Source organism: Amblyraja radiata, chromosome 6 (genome assembly GCF_010909765.2).
Source record: "Amblyraja radiata isolate CabotCenter1 chromosome 6, sAmbRad1.1.pri, whole genome shotgun sequence".
NCBI classification, from domain to species: Eukaryota; Metazoa; Chordata; class Chondrichthyes; order Rajiformes; family Rajidae; genus Amblyraja; species Amblyraja radiata.
In genome coordinates this window covers 99,756,577-99,772,320 of record NC_045961.1, presented here as the reverse complement: position 1 = coordinate 99,772,320, position 15,744 = coordinate 99,756,577, and the positions used below count along the sequence as shown (strand labels likewise).

General features: G+C 46.3%; 1 protein-coding gene across 1 annotated transcript in view; it reads left to right on the top strand.

Annotated features, from left to right (window-relative positions):
* Positions 1-9,513: 9,513 nt before the first annotated feature.
* The window catches only part of LOC116974643 (P2Y purinoceptor 8-like), a 34,770-nt gene continuing 28,539 nt past the window's right edge, over positions 9,514-15,744 (top strand). Inside the window, exon 1 of the mRNA XM_033023335.1 lies at positions 9,514-9,631. The gene's annotated coding sequence lies outside the window, so the exon portion shown is untranslated. The remainder of the gene's footprint in view (positions 9,632-15,744) is intronic.

Sequence of the window (15,744 nt, the reverse complement as noted above, 5' to 3'; positions counted from 1 at the left end):
TTATATTTAAATCCGACGTGGGGAGGGGGGGGGAGGTGGCCCATCCAGCCACTGTATAGTATTTCAGCGCTGCTCTCTGGTTGTGGTAGGATGAGCCCTTCAGCCTACAATATGAGGCGCTGAATATGATGCCCGGTTAAACTAACCTCCTAACTAACTAATAAACTAACCTCCTCTGCCTGTATGTAATCCATATCACTCCATTCCCTGCTTATTCACAAGCCTATCATATCTGCTTCCAACATCACCCCTGGCAGAATGCTCCAGGCAAGCACCACTTTCTACATCAAAAACCTTGCCCCATGCATCCCCTTTAAACTTTCCTCCCACGTACCTTAAATCTGTTCAAAAGGGAACTGCAGATGCTGGAATATCGAAGGTACACAAAATTGCTGGGGAAACTCAGCAGGTGCAGCAGCATCTATGGAGCGAAGGAAATAGGCGACGTTTCGGGCCGAAACCCTTCTTCAGGTCGCCTATTTCCTTCGCTCCATAGATGCTGCTGCACCCGCTGAGTTTACCCAGCAATTTTGTGTATCTACCTTAAATCTGTGTCCTTTAGTCTTTGACAGTTCACCCAGGGAAATGTCTCTGAGTGTCTACCCTCTCATAATTTTATATATTTTCATCAGGTTTCCCCGCAGCCTCAGAGAACCTCCAGAGAAAACAATCCAAACTTCTCTACATCGGCGAGACTAAGTGCAGGCTCGGCGATCGTTTTGCTGAACACCGCCGCTCAGTCCGTCGTAACCTACCTGATCACCCGTTTGCTCAGCACTTCAACTCCCCCTCCCATTCCCACACTGACCTTTCTGTCCTGGGCCTCCTCCATTGTCAGAGTGAGGCCCTGCGCAAATTGGAGGAGCAGCACCTGAGATTTCGCTTGGGCAGCTTACACCCCAGCGACAAGAACATTGACTTCTCTAACTTCAAGTAGCCCTTGCTTTCCCTCTCTCTCCATCCCCTCCCCCTTCCCAGTACTCCCGCCCATCCTGCTGTCTCTGACTACATTCTGTGTCCCGCACCCTCCCCCGACATCAGTCTGAAGAAGGGTCTCGACCCGAAATGCCGCCCATTCCTTCTCTCCAGAGATGCTGCCTCACCCGCTGAGATACTCCAGCATTTTGTGTCTATCTTTGATTTTATCCAGCATCTACAGTTCTTTCTTACACATTCTTTTTCTGGAGCCTGCCTTATAGTTAATACCCTGTTATAGAAACATAGAAACATAGAAAATAGGTGCAAGAGTAGGCCATTCGGCCCTTTGAGCCTGCACCGCCATTCAATATGATCATGGCTGATCATCCAACTCAGTATCCTGTACCTGCCTTCTCTCCATACCCCCTGATCCCTTTAGCCGCAAGGGCCACATCTAACTCCCTCTTAAATATAGCCAATGAACAGCATCTAGACAGCATCCTGGTGAACCTCTACTGTTCCCTCCCCAAAGCTTCCACACCCTTCATGCAATGGGACGACCAGAACAGCACTCAATACCTCAAGCGCAGTCCAACCAAAGCTTTATGTTCCAATAATATATAGTTCGTATCATATATGATATATATCTACCTCATTGGTGACCCTCAGACTATCCTTGATCGGTCTTTCCTGGCTTTACCTTGCACTAAACGTAATTCACTTATCATGTATCTATACACTGTAAGTGGCTCGATCGTACTCATGTATTGTCTTTCTGCTGACTTCATAGCATGCAACAAAAGCTTTTCACTGTACCTCAGTTCAAGTGACAATAAGTTAAACAGTACCAACTGTAGTTTCCTTTTATTTTATTTTATTTTATTTTTTTATTATATATATTTTTTTTAAATTAGGAGTAAGTACAATAATGTAGTACATAAGTACCTAATACATAATGAGATATTACAGTTCATGTACAACTTGTTTCGAATTTAACAGAATAGAACAGAAAATGAGACAAGCTAAGACAGAGGGGGAAAGAGTATCATAAGCAGTGATGATAGTGTTAGTTCGTGAGATAGTAAAGAAAGCCCGGAGAAAAGGTAGAAGGGGATGGAGAGGAAAAAAGATAAGAAAACAAAAGAAATAGCGAAAAAGAAAGGAAATAAAGAGAAAGAGATTGAAAGATATATATACCTATATAGCTTTACCCCTTCACCCAGTTCTGAAACATTTAATTTCTAAGGTTATGTTGCACCATATGCTTGTAAAAAGTCGATAAAAGAAGACCAAATCATTATGAATTGCTGCTTTGCCTGATAGGAGGAGTCTCATTTCTTCAAGATGTAACATTTCAAACATATTTGTAATCCACATTTTGAGTGTTGGTGAGGCTGCATTTTTCCAAAATTTAAAAGCATGTTTTTTTGCCGTTATTAAGCCATAGTTAAGGAGAGATTTTTGAAACGTAGTTAGTTTACATCCGTCTTCCATTGTTCCGAAGATAATCAGTTCTATATTGGGGTGTAATTTCCTTTTGGAATGGACTGATGGTTTTCAACTTTGACAGAAAATTGTATAATGCAATAGCACTCCAATAATCTGGTATCCTCTGGAATTTGGTATTGCCGGACTAACAGATTTTTCTTGAGATAGACACAAATGTCGTTTTTATGTGGCTCAATGTTCCGTTGAGCTTAGTTTATTGTCACGTGTACTGAGATACAGTGAAAAGCTTTGTCAAAACCCATTTGATGATCTCCCTGTCAAGTACCCGCAGACATACTAAGGTTAAAATTGTACTGGAGAGGGGAAATTTCAACGCTGCAGAGAATAAATAATGTGTTGAGCCAGACTCGAGGCCGACATCAAAACTGAAGTAGCTTTCAATTGTTAGATAAAGACGACCATTATCTCACGAATATCAGCAAAAGAGACTGCAAATCAAGGAGCAAAACACCAACTTGGCTCTTTAAAGAGGAAGGAAACCTCTTTAAAAAAAGGTATTGCCACGCATTCATATCCTGAACAATACAATTGTGTAAATGTGTAACTCAGTCCGACAGGCTTAACTTTAAAATGCAGAAAAATTAATCATTATGGCATCATATCGAAACACCCCTAGAGCTTTAAAATATAAAAAATAGTGTAGGAAGGAACTGCAGATGCTGCTTTAAACTGAAGGTAGACGCAAAAAGCTGGAGTAACTCAGTTGGTCACAGTATCTCTGGAGAAAAGGAAAAGGTGATGATTTGGGTTGAGAAGAAGGGTCTGGACCTGCTAGAATTTAGAAGCTTGAGGGGGGATCTTATAGAAACTTTCAAAATTCTTAAGGGGTTGGACAGGCTAGATGCAGGAAGATTGTTCCCAATGTTGGGGAAGTCCAGGACAAGGGGTCACAGTTTAAGGATAAAGGGGAAATCCTTTAGGACCGAAATGAGAAAAACATTTTTCACGCAGAGAGTGGTGAATCTCTGGAACTCTCTGCCACAGAAGGTAGTTGAGGCCAGTTCATTGGCCATATTTAAGAAGGAGTTAGATGTGGCCCTTGTGGCTAAAGGGGTCAGGGGGTATGGAGAGAAGGCGGGTACAGGATACTGAGTTGGATGATCAGCCATGATCATATTGAATGGCGGTGCAGGCTCAAAGGGCCGAATGGCCTACTCCTGCACCTAGTTTCTATGTTTCTATGAAACGTCACCTATTCCTTTTATCCAGAGATACTGTCTGTCCCGCTGAGTTATTCCAGCTTTTTGTGTCTAAAACACAAACATTTTGAACATATGGACTCTCTTTAGTTACACTATGGATCTGTGCTTTTTTTTCACTTGTATTAGTCATTAGTTATTACTTTATGACATTTTGATTATTATATTCATTTGTGTGTGTTGCATTTACAGGCCTGCTTAGCTGCTGTAAGTAAGAATTTCATTTTTCCTTTGTCAGTCTATATAGAAACATAGAAAATAGGTGCAGGAGTAGGCCATTCGGCCCTTCGAGCCTGCACCGCCATTCAATATGATCATGGCTGATCATCCAACTCAGTATCCTGTACCTGCCTTCTCTCCATACCCCCTGATCCCTTTAGCTACAAGGGCCACATCTAACTCCCTCTTGGGCGATGGGCGGCGCAACTCACGTCGCAGCGGCCTATGCAGTCCGTCTGTCTTTTTATTATTTTTTGTCTCGTTTGAATGTAGTTTTTATTATTTTTTTTGTGTATGTGTGTGGGTATGTGTGTGGGGGGTGGGGGAAACTTTAAAAAATCTATCCCCTGCACGGAAAACCCGACCTTTTCTCTGTCGGGTCTCCGTTGTCGTTGGGGCCTAGCACCGTGGAGCGGCCTCCAGCAGGAACGACCTGGGGCTCCAGTCACGGAGACTGCGGACCTACTCACCATCGCGGAGCTGGCCGAGTTCGGAGCGGGAGGAGCGGTGGTGGCGCGCTGCTGCGACCCGACCCCGGGGATTCGGAGGCTTACCGCAGGTCTGGTAGACAGTAATACCGGGAGCCCGTGGGTCCCTGCTGGGAGACCACTTTTCGGGGCTTCCGCAACGGCGACTTCACCCGCCCGAGTTGCGGGGTTGAAGAATACCTGGAGCGGGGCCTTACATCACCACCCCGCGCGGCTTGGAATGGCTGCGGGACTTTGCTAGCGCCCGCCGGGGGCTCCAACAAGACCCAAAGCGTGGCCTTGCATCACCCGGCGCGGCGTAAATGGCCACGGGACAATTACCATCGCCCGCCGGGGGCTTTGACTTTGACTGACATCGGGAGGGGAATGGGAAGTGCAGGGGAGAGATAAGTCTTTGCCTTCCATCACAGCGAGGAGGAGATGCGCTGTGATGGATGTTTGTGTAAATTGTGTTGTGTCTTGGTTCTTTCTTGTGTGTATGACTGCAGAAACAACATTTCGTTTGAACCTCAATGGGGTTCAAATGACAAATAAATTGTATTGTATTGTATCTTAAATATAGCCAATGAACTGGCCTCAACTACCTTTTTTGGCAGTAAATTCCAGAGATTCACCATTCTCTGTGTGAAAAATGTTTTTCTCATCTCAGTCCTAAAAGATTTCCCCCTTATCCTTAAACTGTGACCCCTTGTTCTGGACTTCCCCAACATCGGGAACAATCTTCCAGCATCTAGCCTGTCCAACCCCTATGGCAATTACAAACTCCTGACTCGTCATTCTTGACATAGTTAGACCAATAGATTGATTGGCCCAGATGCCGTAGCCTCCGAATCAAAGGATGTACCTTTAGAATAGAAAGGAGATGAGGAGGAATTTCTTTAGTCAGAGGGTGGTGAATCTGTGGAATTCATTGCCATTGACGGCTGTGGAGGCCAAGTCAATGGATATTTTAAATGCAGTAATTAGAAAATAGACAATAGACAATAGGTGCAGGAGTAGGCCATTTGGCCTCACGAGCCAGCCCCACCATTCAATGTGTTCATGGTTGATCATCCCCAATCAGTACCCCATTCCTGCCTTCTCCCCATATCCCTTGACTCTGCTATCATTAAGAACTCTATCTAACTCTCTCTTGAAAGCATCCAGAGAACCGGCCTCCACCGCCCTCTGAGACAGAGAATTCCACAGGCTCACAACTCTCTGTGTGAAAAAGTATTTCCTCATCTCCGTTCTAAATGACTTACCCCTTATTCTTAAACTGTGGCCCCTGGTTCTGGACCAACATCGGGAACATGTTTCCTGCCTCTAGCGTGTCCAACCCTTAATAATCTTATATGTTTCAATAAGATATCCTCTCATCCTTCTATTGACAGATTCTTGATGAGTACGGGTGTCAGGGATTATGGGGATAAGGCAGGAGAATGGGGTTGAGAGGGAAAGATAGATTAGCCATGATTAAATGGCGGAGTAGACTTGATTTTGCTCCTATAACCTATGAACATATGAACATCCTATACAGTTCAAGATGCTTTAAAGTGAATTTGGGATTACAAGTACAATGATGCCGGACTTAGTCTAAAACAACATCGAGTGGACATGACCAGTTTCTTGCAGACAGTCCCACCTCTCCAGACAACCAAAGAAACAGCAAGGACCAACATCTGGAAAGATGAATGGAACCAGCTCAACACACGGGCCCACGACTGGATGGAGAGAGGAATCACTCCGACTGAATGCCTCGCCAGCGGGCACGACCTCCCATGGCCAACCTGGAAGACCCTCAACAGATTACGAGTGGAGCAGGGGAGGTGCAAAGCACTTATGAAAGCATGGAACTACCAGGCAGAAGACACATGCAGCTGTGGAGCAGTACAGACAATGTCCCACCTACTGGAGTGTGACGACGCCCCCCAGTGCAGCCCCCAGGACCTGGGCTGAACCGACCCGACCAGCTGTGACCTGCGTCAGATACTGGCAGAACAACATCTGAGATTGCAACGGACTCGAAGAAGAAGAAGTGGACATGACAAAGTTACTCATTGTCTATAAATGTAATGCACCACTTTTCCCTAAAAATAAGAGCATGAGCACTCCCCACGGGCTTTCACAGTCATAACTGTCTGTTGACTAGCTTCCTCAGTTGGCTTAGATTTCTCAACTATGCATTTGCCTCTGATGTTGTTTTGTTTGGTTCCTTTCGCTGAAGAACTTGCAAACTTGTGGCTGAGTTGTTCTGTGACCCATGAAAAGAAGCCAGTTCCTCATCGTCATCATCAGGTAAAGAGTCATCATCACCAGTCTCTTGAGGCATGTCTCCTGAGCTTCAGCTGATCAAGGTGAATGTTTCTCATCTTACTTCCAGAGCTCAGGAAATAAAAGTTTCGGCTAAGTTTGGGTTGAGGTTTAGGTTTCGGATTGTAATATGCACTGAAGTGGAGTGAAAGGCTTTCTTTTACATGCCATCCAAAGATCATAAATACCATACATAGACATAATCAGTTCAAAGTCAAACAGAATTAATGGAGCAAAGGGGAAGATACAGAGTGCTGAAACATTGCCAGTTTGATCGCAGATGACACAAAGCTAGGTGGCAGTGTGAGCTATGAGGTGGATGCCATGAGGCTGCAGGAGGACTTGGACAGGTTGGGTGAGTGGGCAGATGCATGGCAGATGCAGTATAATGTGGATAAATGTGAGGTTATCCACTTTGGTGGCAGGAACAGGCAGGCAGATTATTATCTGAATGGTGTCAGATCAGGGCCTGTTGTATCTTTCAATTGAGCAATCGATCAGTCAACCAACTGGCCAACCGATCACTCAATCAACCGATCAATCAATCAATCAATCAATCGATCAATCAATCAATCAACTACTTTCCAGAATCTCTCCACATGCAGATGTTTGTCATCTATATCAATGATTTGGATGAGAACGTACATGGCATGATTAGTAAGTTTGCAGATGACACTAAAGTGAGTGGTATTGTAGGTAGTGAAGATGGTTGGCAGAAACTGAAGCAGCATCTTGATCGGTGGGGCAGGTGGGCCGAGGAATGGTTGATGGAAATTAATACAGAGAAATGTGAGGTGCTGCATTTAGGGGAGACTAAACGGAGCTAACTAGGTGGAAAAGATTTGATAGGTATCTGAAGGGTAACTTTTGCAGAAATAGGGTGGTGGGTGTATGGAATGAGCAGCCGGAGGAGGTAGTTGAGGCAGGTACTATCGCACCTTTTAAGAAACATTTAGACAGGTACATGGATAGGACAGGTTTAGAGGGATATGGGCCAATTGTGGGCAGGTAGGACTAGTGTAGATTGGACATGTTTGTCGGTGTTGGCAAGATGGCTTCCACACTGTATCAGTTTTTTGATCCATCCCCATTTCTAAGCAACTATGCTTGTGTTAACTATGACTACATGCTATTGTCAAGTTTGTGGTTGGTGAAGGGTGGAGTGCCCTGGCACTTTTGCTTGCCATTTCCATGGAAGTCACGATCTCACAAACCAAATCAAATGTAACGTCTTACATGTTTTTACACCTTTGCTTCAAACCTTAAACCACAAATGTACCTTTCTCGATGCATGACCTAAAAACTCTTCAGAGATGCGGTGCCTGGAGAGGTTTTGCTCGTGCAATCTTCTCTCATTCTCTCATAGTGTGTGAATTCAGAACAGTGCAGCACAGCACAGGAAAAAGGCCCTTCGGCCCACAATGTTTGTGCCGAACATGTTGCTAAGTTAAACCCACCTAAACGGCAGCACCGTGGCACAGCGGTAGAACCGCTGCCTTACAGCGGCACAGACCCTGGTTCAATCCTGACTCCGGTTGCCGTCTGTACGGAGTCTGTATGTTCTTGTGACTGCATCGGTTTTCTCCTGGTGCTCCATTTCCCTCTTACATTCCAAGGACGTGCAGTTTTGTAGGCTGATTTATCTTTCCCTCTCAAACCCATATTCCTGGCTTCTCGCCATAACCCCTGACACCCGAACTAATCACGAATCTATCAATCTCCAACTTTAAAATATCCATTCACTTGGTCTCCACAGCCTTCTCTGTGAATGAAATCCACAGCTTCACCATCCTCTGGCTAGGGAAATTCCTCCTCATCTCCTTTCTAGAGGTAGGTCCTTTTATTCTGAGGCTATGTCCTCTGGTCCTAAACTTTCCCTCTATCGGAAACATCCTCTCCACATCCACTCTATCCAGGCCTTTCACTTTTCGGTAAGTTTCAATGAGGTCCTCCCTTCTCCTCCTAAATTCCAGCGAGTACAGGCCCAGGTCCATCAAACGCTCATCATATGTAACCCAATCATTCCTGGAATCGTTCTTGCAAACCTCCTCTGAACCCTGTCCAACGCCTGCACATCCGTCCACAGACATGGGGCCCAAAATTGCTCTGTTCGTGTCGAAGAGAGACACACAATGTTGGAGTAACTCAGCGGGACAGGCAGCATCTCCGGATGGAAGGAATGGGTGACGTTTCAGGTTGAGACCCTTCTTCAGACAGAGAGTGATTGGAGAGGGAGACACATAGATAAGGAAGGGTAAGGTGTGAAAACAAGACCTCAAAGGAGACGAGGATCAGGGAAACTGTAGAATAGATCACAGTTAGCTAGGAAAAAGGTGACAATGAAGCATACAGAGATAACATTTAATCAGGGGGACAGTCAGACTGGTCGGCGCTCCGTTAGTATGCTCAGTATGCCCTTCGGTAGAGTTAGGAAAAGGGATTGAGTGCCGAGAAGCATCGGGGTATGAAAAAAAACCAAGAGGGCAGAAGGAATGGCTAAGTGATGAAGCAAACTGTTGTAAAATCTAAAATAGCCACAAAAAGGGTGTGTACATTGTGTGGTTTGAGCTGACTTACAACGTAAAAGTTTGAGGTAAGGACTTCCTGTTCGATGACAGTATTAATACAAACTAACGTGTGCCTTAGTGATAGATCAATTAACTTGAGGCTTAAGACCTTGGCAACAAAGTTGATCGAAGGGACGTGGTGTTTATGCTGCTGATGCATTTTCATATTCTTTTCGAATGCTCCACGCAGTCAATAAAAGTGTGCATTTGCAAATGCAAAATTGATCCATGTTTAGTTTTCGCTAGCGGCTGATTTGGAAATGTGCTCAACTGATTATCCAGCGCCCTTCTGATTATCATCTGAGACAACGTTTAACAAGAAAACCAAAACTTCCTTCCGCACGTCATTTCCTGACAGGTACATGATATAGGTTTCTGAAAGATCACGCAAAGATGCAGAAATAGTTCAATTGAATGCCTGCCAATTTAACCTTTTCAGGTGAGTCCTTCAACCTGCAAACTACCTTTCTATTGAATACCCATGTGAAGCTTCATGCATCTGCATGCTCTTTGTCTCTCTTAAGCTCACTTTTCATTCAAGCTGATTGTTAAAAGAGTATCCCTTTCACTACCTACTCTCAACAACTGGTTGCCGGGACCAGTATTTGATAATGTTCCTGTGTTGTGCCTTGGGCATTTGCTTTACACTGTTATTGCTGCTTGCATATGTTCAGAAAAAAAATGCAACCAAATTATAATTCCTTTGTTTAGAGCAAGGGATCAGTCACGTTTAATTCATGGGCTTAGAGCCAGCGTAAAGTGTATCCAGCTTGCTGCACGTTTGCCTGTAAGGTTTATGTGATCGTCAACTAACGCAGCAAGCTGGCATTTCTGATCAGACCTTCAATTAAAAGCACAATGCATTGCAGGAGAGAGAGTGGACCTGGTAAAAAATATATATCGGTATAGTACGGGGCTGCTGTCTTTCCTTTATGCACAGCCCCGGTTCCTTTGGCATGAAAGTCACACAGAGCAACCGCATGCTTAGCTTGATGCCAACGGTACAAACCCTGCAGGGGACAGAATGAGAAGTGATTGCAAAACAACCAGCTGTCACATTAAGAATTGTTTTTTTAATTTTATGGTGCATAATGTCCAAGCTGAACTTTGCTTGGAACTGTTGCACTACAATGCTGAGAACTGTACACTCAACCTTTCCCTTTGCTCTACCTGTGGTATTTGAGTTTGACTTGTTTGCATTTAAGTACAGTACGGGGTTTCAGGGGGAGAAGGCAGGAGAATGGGGTTGAGAGGGAAAGATAGATCGGCCGTGATCGAATGGCGGAGTAGACTTGATGGGCATGAATAGCTTAATTCTGCTCCTAGAACTTATGAGTATTATCTGATTTGATTGATAGGATGCAAAACAAAGCGATTCTCTGCACCTTAGTACACGACACGATAATAAAACTAGATGCGGGAGTCGGCCAAACTAGATAAAACTTCAATTTGTGTGCCTATAGCTCTCTGATGGCTAACAGAATCAAGTCATATGGGGAGAAAGCAGGAATGGGGTACTGATTTTGGCTGATCAGCCATGATCATATTGAATGCCGGTGCTGGCTCGAAGGGCCGAATGGCCGACTCCCGCATCTATTTTCTATGTTTCTATGTTTAATGAGCTCAAGGGTGAGGGTCCCAGGGACAGGGGAGACAGATTCCAACCCCTGAGATGTGGTCAGTACAGGTTCCTTCCTCTTCCCGGGCAGCTTCATGTTGCGTTAGCTCAGAGTTATATGCGGCAGTGGAAGGTCGTTCACAGAGGCCCCTTCCTCTCCTCAGTAGCAGGCAAAACTCACCGCACTGACGTTCCGTGAGTGTGTGGGCCGCTGATACTTCAGCAATCTGATAAACCGCTATTTGTGGTCTAACGGCTGTGCCTTGACAGCTATCGTGCAGGCTGCACGATCTGAAGTGTGACCCATGTACGAAGTGAACACTGTCCTTTATCTGATGCCTTCCGCAGAATATCCTAAAGTGCCTTTCGCCTCATTAAGTTTAATTAGCTGGGGAAAGACGCAAATGCTGGAGTAACACGGCAGGTCAGGCAGCATCCCTGGAGAACATGGGGAGGTGACGATTCGGGTTGAGACCAGATTGCAATGATGGGGGAGAAAGAAAACTAGAAGAGTAGTTACAGTTGCACTTCCCTTTATCATGTATCTGCCCACTATGGATGGCTCGATTGTAATCTTTCTGCCGAATGGTTGGCACGCAACAAAAGCTTTTCACTGTAACTCGGTACACATGACAATAAACTAAACTAAACTGAGCTAAACTAAACTAAACCTCAGTTCTTTAAACATTAAACTTCTAACTTCATGGGCATGTCCCACTTTGGCAAATTTTTAGGCGACTGCATGAGTATGCAGTCGCCACATGGTCACCATATGTTGTTGCCGGGTAGTCGCCTTCATGGTCATGAGGAATTCCCGCATTCTGGGAACTAGTCGCGGCCTCATTATGGTCGCCGCGAATGTTTCAACGTTGAAAAATTAGCGGCGACTAGAATGAAGCCGCCACGGAGAGTGGCGTGAATTCTCGAGCCATAGGTGGGTCGCCAGGAGGTCCTAGTGGGTCGCCAGGAGGTCGAAGGTTCCCTTAGGTTCTCGTACGCTGTAACCGGTGCAGACCGGTGAATTTCATTGGCTCATTGGGGAAAAAAAACCGTAAGCAACAGTTTTCAAAACCAAGGATAACCGACCGGTAATGTTAAATGTCCGCCGAGCTTCACAGCCGTGTATCTATGGCTTCTTAAAGTTGTCTCCATTCCTTCTCCCCCCTTTCTCCCCCCTCTCCCTCCCTTCTCCCCCCTCTCCCCCCTCTCCCTCCCTTCTCCCCCCTCTCCCTCCCTTCTCCCCCCTCTCCCTCCCTTCTCCCACCCTTTTTAAAGGACGCTGTGCTTTTCAGCTTCATAATTACATACCAACCTTCCTGTTCATCGAGTTGTGTGTCTGTATCACATTGGCTTTGCACCGTGTGAATTTCACTCAGACAGCGCTCCCCCCCCCCGCTTGCCCTGTCCCCCACCTGCATAACGGGCTGGTGAAGGAAGCGATGTGTGTGTGTGTGTGTTCCACTCTGACAGTCGCCATTCCAGTTGCCGTTTTTTTAAGGCGACTGCCGGCAACTTGACAGTCACCGGCAGTCGCCTGAGATATCGCCTAAGTGGGATAGGCCCATTACTCTTTGGTATAAACCAGTACCAGCAGTTCCTTTTCAGTACGGTTGTAATTCAGTTGTGCCCTTAACGTGCTCCCCACTCGTCTCCTTGTTCCCCCAACTGGGAAGGCGTTGGAACTTGGCTGATGGAGAAACATAGAAACATAGAAAATAGGTGCAGGAGTAGGCCATTCGGCCCTTCGAGCCTGCACCGCCATTCAATATGATCATGGCTGATCATTCAACTCAGTATCCCGTACCTGCCTTCTCTCCATACCCCCTGATCCCTTTAGCCACACGGGCCACATCTAACTCCCTCTTAAATATAGCCAATGATCTGGCCTCAACTACCTTCTGTGGCAGAGAGTTCCAGAGATTCACCACTCTCTGTTTGAAGAGACTGGCCAAAGTTGACCGCTTCCTATCATGGCCCTCGATAACCGAGGGAACTCCAGAGATGCAAGGCTTGGCCCAGCCACAAAGGTGTCAGGGTGAGGGTAAGCCACTTGTAGACCCACCCAGCATCAAGCCAAAGGATCACCAAGTTGAAGCTTCCAGCTGCTGTTTATTTTGATCACGGTACCGAGAGTTGAAGGGAGTGGGCGGCATGGTGGCGCAGCGGTTGAGTTGTTGCCTTACAGCGCCAGCAACCTGGGCTCGATCCTAACCTCGGCTGCTGTCTGTACGGAGTTTGTATGTTTCCCCTGTGACCGTGTGGGGTTTTCCCCGGGTGCTCCGGTTTCTTCCCGCATTCCAAAGACGTTCAGGTTTGTAGATTAATTGCCTTCGGTAAAATTTGTAAAATTGGCCCTAGTGGGCGTAAGTTATTGCTAGTGTATCGGGTGATCACTGGCTGGCATGGACTCAGAGGGCCGAAGAGCCTATTTCCACGCTGAATCTCTAAAGTCTAAACAGGGAAAAGGGGTTGCTTGTAGAGTCATCGAGTGTCATGGAGTGATACAGCGTGGAAACAGGCCCTTCGGCCCAAATTGCCCACACCGGCCAACATGTCCCAGCTTCACAAGTCCCACCTGCCAGCATTTGGTCCATATCCCTCTAAACCCATCCTATCCATGTACCGGTCTAACTGTTTCTTAAATGTTAGACAATGCTTGTTTGTGGTTGTACATGCCTGGGCTGAATTATCCCCAGTGTCTCAATGTCGACTAGCAGGTGCGTCGAGGTTTTTTGCAGCTCGTACTTAAGGCAACTGGTTTGGTCAACTTCACTGGCCAGGTGTAGCGCTGCAAATGTTGACTATTCGCCGCAGGTTTTGATTTCAGTCAAGCGGCCGTGCGCCTGGAGCCACGAGCCAATTCTTTCCGCACATGAGAAGGGGGGGGGGGATGTGGAGGAGCCCTGTGATGTGGTCTTGTGTCTCACAGCTGCGTTGTTGACATGTGCCGGCACAACTTCCACCCTCTCCTTGGGGCACTGGTTACCAGAGTGGGGAGGAGATCAACAGTTGCCAATGGCTTAGTAGATAACAGCTGGATCTCTGAACCGGAAGGCAGTTAAGTTTAATTTAGTTTAGTTTAGTTTACTTTAGAGACACAGATGCTGCCTGGCCCGTTGACTTACCCCAGCACTTTGTCTATTTAAAAGTGGCAAAATGTAGATCGGAACTGTATTTTGTCCAATAAATCAGGCAGTGTGTGTGGGGAGAGAAATACTGGGCTGGCATTACATGGAGGGTACATTTGGAGTTGGCCAATGATATCTGCAGTTGTTGACAGAGCCCGGAAGATTGCAACGTATCCAGAGGAAATATGGGGTGCAGTTCCTCAAACGCTGAGCATGATTGGAACATAGCAGCAAACCGCAGAGAAACAGGTCAAAGAGGAGTCAGATCCAGAATTAAAGTGTTAAAGTGACAGGTAGCTGGAAGATCAGGGTCATTCTTGCTGGCTCACAAAGCAATGAAAAGAGACTGCAGATGCTGGTCCATACCAAAGATCGACACAGAATGCCGCAGTAACTCGGCCTCCCCTGAGATACACGGCTGTGAAGAAGGGTCATAATCCAAAATGTAACCTATCCGTTTTCTCCGGCCCAGCTGCCTGGCCCACTGAGTTATCCAGCACTTTGTGCCTACCTCATAAAGCAGTGGCCCATCTGCATTTTTCCCCTCAGTGCAGAGGAGGCCACGTTGTTAACACCAAGTCCAGGATAACATGGGCGGCACAGTCGAGCAGCGGTAGAGTTGCTGCCGCACAGCGCCAGAGACCCAGGTTCAATCCTGACCACGGGTGCTGTCGGTGCGGGGTTTGTACGTTCTCCCTGTGGCCGTCTGGGTTTTGGCCGGGTGCTCCGATTTCCTCCCACATTCCAAAGAAGTGCAGGTTTGTAGATTAATTGGCTGCAGTTAACTGCGCATAGTGAGTAGGATGTGAAACTGGCATAGCATCGAACTAGTGTATGGGGTGATTGTTGATTGGTGCAGACTACACGAGCGCAACGGCATGTTTCCACACTGTATCTCTAAATCAATCTGAACTAAACGAAGTGCAAGTGAATTGATACTGGGGTCTAGCTACAAATGTCAAGTATCCATGTTCACCAGAGATGCTGCCTGACCTGCAGCTTACCCCAGCACTTTGTGACTTTAAAAAAAATAAAACCAACACCTTGCGGTTCCTTGTGTCTTCACCTGGAGGGATTGTTTGGGTCCCTGGAAGATGGGAAAGGATAAGGTAAAAGGCAAGGTCCTGAATCTACTGTGGGGAAAGTGCTGTGGGAAAGGAGGTGTGACTGGGAAGAGATGGAAGAACAGACTAGGGATCTGCAAATGGAATGGGTCAGTCTGAAGAAGGGTCCCAATCCAAAATGTTACCTATCCACGTTCTCCAGAGATGCTGCCTGACCCGCTGAGTTACTGCAACACTTTGTGTCTAAGGGGAATGGAAAATGTTTTTGGTAAAGAAATTTACTGTAGGTTAGTTTAGTTTGGAGATACAGCGTGGAAACGGGCCCTTTGGCCCACTGAGTCTGCACCGACTAACGATCTCCGCACATTAACACTATCCTACACACACTAGGGATAATTTACATTTATACCAAGCCAATTAACCTACAAACTGTACATATTGGGAGTGTGGGAGGAAACCGAAGATCTCGGAGAAAGCCCACGCAGGTCACGGCGAGAACGTACAAACTCCATACAGACAGCACCCGTAGTCAGGATTGAACCCTGGTCTCTGGCGCCACCATGCCGCCCACCTTCGAAGATGAAGCAGCAACTCCATAAGCTGATCAATTAAACACAGAGGTCAATAAATTGGAATGTGTTGATCGGGGAAGCTATCCTTGTTCTCAATAGGGGAGGACTGAGTGAAAGCCAAGGTTTGGGCAATGGAAGAGTCTCACCCTGGTCACTCCCCCTGCTCCCCT